This window comes from Artibeus jamaicensis, unplaced genomic scaffold, assembly GCF_021234435.1.
Source record: "Artibeus jamaicensis isolate MK-2021 breed Jamaican fruit bat unplaced genomic scaffold, CSHL_Jam_final contig_388, whole genome shotgun sequence".
Lineage (NCBI taxonomy): Eukaryota > Metazoa > Chordata > Mammalia > Chiroptera > Phyllostomidae > Artibeus > Artibeus jamaicensis.
In genome coordinates this window covers 7752611-7757068 of record NW_026521813.1, presented here as the reverse complement: position 1 = coordinate 7757068, position 4458 = coordinate 7752611, and the positions used below count along the sequence as shown (strand labels likewise).

The window sequence follows — 4458 nt, the reverse complement described above, 5'->3', positions numbered from 1 at the left end:
GGTTATTAGTAGTAGTTCAAGTATTCTATTTCTGATATTTCAATTGGCTGTTTCTATTTTTTTGCTTATGTTTTTTCTAATTCTCAAAAGTTATTTTCATTGTTTCAAAAATAGATTCCCCATTCCCTTATATCTTATAGTTTTGCTATTATTTTCTTTTTACGTCTGTAATTTTGTTTCTTAACCTTAATCCTACATATTTTTATATTTTTAATTTTTAAACTCAGATTAAAAATCAAATCTATTGTCTTTTCTGCATTTCTTTTTTTATTCTATGGGCATAGAGACTTTCCATTTCAAATCTCATCTCTGATTTTTAATTCCTAATATCTAATACTAATTGGGATTTTACTTATTTTCTTCTACTTTAAAAAATTTTTATTTTTATTCTTATTGTATCTTATTATTTTTTCTAGTCTTCATGATGAGAGTTCTTGAGAAACTTCCTAATCTGTCTCTCTCCCTAACAGCATCATCTAGTACTTAAGAATTATCCCCGGAAGCCTGTATGCTTCTATCTTGAACTAGATGAATTTAGCTTTTAAGATTTAGGACAAAGTTCTGAACCTGGAGCAAAGAATTTGATGGATTTTAAGCTACCTGGTTGTACCTTTTGAGATCCCTTATCTGTCCTATTTTATGAAATGTGGCAAGTTAGGGTCATGAAAGAAAGGACGCTGGTATGGTGGTTTTACTTAAGTTTTTATATTATACAACCAAAAAAGAAGTTAGAACACTTCTCAATAGTCAGTGTTTTAGACCTTTTGTTCTCCCTGACAGGTGAAGAGCTTAGCTAAGGAGTGGGTTTGCTGCTGAGGAATTTTTTAAAACACCACTACAATTAAGGCACACTTACTATTCTGGGCACGTGTTCATTCTCTTTTTGATAAGTGTTATTTATTTTACACACTTCCCTGAGTTCACCATCACTGGTCACTGATGACCAAGATGAATGTCAAGCTAAAGGAGGCATTTCCTGGCGTGATTGCAGAGGGTCCTATCTCAATAGGCCTTCCCTGCACAGGAAGATGCAGGAACATTCCTGGAGACTTCAGCCACATTTCTTCTTTGAGAACCAGAAATATAGATCATTTAATGTTAAGCTTTCTCTGCTTATATTATCTCAAAATGGATGCTTTAGACAAAATATTGAAAGATAGCATTTCTTGTTTTCATCTTTGGAAAAAGAAAAACCTGGAACCACTATTACCCATGTTTAGATTAATGACATTAAAGGGCAGAGAAGACTAAGATGAACCAATGGGACCCTAAGATGTATCAGTTACCTGCTATAATCACAATTCTTGGTGGTAGCTTAAAGAGAAATCTCTTCTGTTTCCTGTGAATGGTTTGATAAGTTAAAAGGGTCTGCCCTGACTGGTGCGGCTCTGTTGGTTGGGGCATCATCCTATAACTGAAAGGTTGCAGGTTCAATCCCCTTTTCAGGGGCTTCTCTCTCACATTGATGTTTCTCTCTCTCCCTTCCTCACTCTCGAGAAGTGATGAAAAAATATCTTCTAGTGAGGATAAAAATAAGTGGTTTGATGCACTGGTATCCTAGAAAATGTGGAAACCTTTAAATTTTTGGTCTGTCAAAAACTTCTAGGTAGCAAAGAAATGATACAAAACAAAACCACCACAACAAAAATAAGCTAGTTAGTGCCTGACCTAGGAAACAAAAATCAGAAGCATCCACTTGCAATTTCATCAAATTTAAATTCTAAAACTGTCTAAAAATATCTGGTAAAGTAAAATTATGTGGAAGGCTTCTTCCAACTGACCATCAAAATATATTTTGAAGTATAATTACTTGAGGTAGAATTTTAGAAAGTGAAACTGAGGATTGGTGGATTTGTGACATATGTTTGCCAGCTTTCCAAGGGAAGATGATCATCTGTGTTGGATTTTGTACTGAAGTGTTTTCTTTATACCTTATTACATTCTATAGTTAAGAGTTTAAAATATTCGTGAAGAATTTATGTTTTCAGTTGTTCAAAGGGTTCATATGGTATGTTTCATTCTTGTCAATTTCTTTATTTACTAATGTCATATTTAACCTAAATAGTCCATCCTTTTCTAAATAAAAAATTGCAGACATGTATATGCATAATAAATTCCTTTGATAATAGGCCATATCCTTCTTGGTGAATTGTACATTTGATTTCTTATATAAATGTCTCTCTGGAGAACTAGGCAAGATTTAGGCATGGCTTTCCATGATTGATTTATCATATTCTGTATTACCTTGTAGAAACATCTTCCCAATAAAATAAAGCTGTTCATAATTTTGATATTGTAGACAAAAATTAATCGACCTTTATTTACTTTGTTGATAAGACTTGATTATGGGCAAAGCTAAATTGACATCTTTCCAGTTATTTATATTAAATTGTGCCTTAAATATTTTGGTTAGAATAAGGGTTATTAGTAATGTCTTTTGAATAACAATCACTTTTGTAGAGAAAAGTGAGACAAAGTTCTAATTCTCCTTTTCAATAATTTTACCACATCTCGATGGTTGTTCGAGATGAGCTAGAAGCATATCCTCACATAAAATAATAAACATGGTGATAGTGATGGTGACATAATATTTTTGGTACTCAGAGTATTTATTAAAGGAAATGAATAAAAGTGTACTTTTATAGTTGCTCAACAAATCACTACCTAATCTAAAAAAGTGCAACTTTTTAAAAGGCTGAAAACACTGTAATGAGAGTAACATAGTAGCCTAGCATCAGACACTTCACATGTACCAAGAACTTTTCCTACAGCTTGGTTATCTTACTTAATTATCACAACAGCTCTTTTAGAGATACATTATTATTCCCATTTTTAAAATGAGGAAATACAGGTAGAGGCAGAATAGTTCTCCAATGTCACACAGTAAGAGGCCATATTAGAATCCAAAATCCAGACAGTTTGATACCAGAAAGCAAATATACACAATCTGATAGAGAGCTAGAGTCTTGCTAAAAGCTAAGTGAAAAATAAACTTACTTGAAATAAAAGTCTGTTATGATATCATTAAAAAATTCTGGCTTTTTTTAAAATGAAAAGATGAGTCAGTAAAGGTCCTCATTAGTAACAGCCTCCCTTAGTTGGAGGTGCTTGCTACACTATCAATTTTTTTAATAGAACTAGTGGAAAGTTGTATTTTAGATTCAAAGGACACATTGAAAAATTTGTTTTCTTTTTGCACATACTTTCCTTTGATGCTCGCTTCACAGACAACACATCTGCTGTTTGCTTTTTCAAAGGGAATTTTCACAGAGAAATTAGAAACATCGTCTCATATCAATATTAGTAATGATCATTTCAAATACCATATTTGCCAGAGGATCAAGGCCAGTTTGATAAAGTACAATAATGTATTGTTCTTCCAAAATTGTTAACTCATTTATTCTTTGCAATATTCCAAACTGAGTTCTTCGGAGGCGAATTCTCAGCCTTTGACAAACTGCCGGTACCATCTGTAGAAACACTCCAGTGGATTTCAGACATGGTACCATTCACACTCAGCCCAGTGGTCTTTAAAGGGGTATCTACAGGATCATCTCATGGTTCTTTTAGCTCTATCTTAATAAAGTTTCAACCAAAAAATAGCCAGAAGAGTGTTCCTACTGAGTATACACATCCACAGTTTAGAACAACACTTTCAAAAGAGTTTCCAGCTTGAAGATATGAGATCAACTAAAATTTATTGAGGTATCACTTTATGACATTTTAAAGGTGTGTTGGAAATAGAATTATCAAACTGTAATTGTATTCTTTCTTTCCTAGGCAGTATCACTGTGTTTGAATCTCCTGGAATGGATCTCTTCTGAGATCATGCTCTACTCTGTGGATACTTTCATTTAGCGCTGCTTCTATTGTTCCAGAAGTTGGCTCTGCACAAGAACATGTGGAATCATATAATTCAGGAGATGTGTTTTCTCTTTTGATAGTCCTGTTAGTGCCACCATCATCACTGACAAAGTGACTGGATCATTTAAGCCCAACAGGCTTTTGAAGAGAGGTCAGAGGAGACATGAGCACGACAGCAACATTGCTGTTTTATTTCCCTCTCAATTTCAGCCTTCAGTCGTGTTCAAATTCTTGTTTTCTTCATTATAGGTACAACACCTTGGGGCCAATTTAATCCTACAGGATTCATTTCAATTGTTTGGATATAGAGTGTGTATTCTTTCCTTCAGGCTGCTGATTTTTACCACTTGTATCTGTGCATTACCGCGTGCCAAGGTCCTGGAACGTAATGCTGCATTCTATGTGTTTTCACTTAATTTCTTATTATTGCTCAACATGTTAAAACCAATTATATGTCTTTCCCAAGTTTTAAAACTTCCATTCTTTTGTCTTACACCTGTCTGTTGTTTTACCCTCCAGGTTGAAATCACCAGAATGAGTAATAGTTTTGGATGACAACCTGACTTTCAAAAAAGTCAGCCCCCCACCGCCCTG

At 34.0% G+C, this 4458-nt stretch overlaps 1 pseudogene; it reads right to left on the bottom strand.

The window, feature by feature from the left end:
* Window positions 1-3062: 3062 nt before the first annotated feature.
* Window positions 3063-4225, bottom strand: LOC128627382 (sentrin-specific protease 6-like; annotated as a pseudogene).
* Between the last annotated feature and the right edge of the window lie 233 nt (window positions 4226-4458).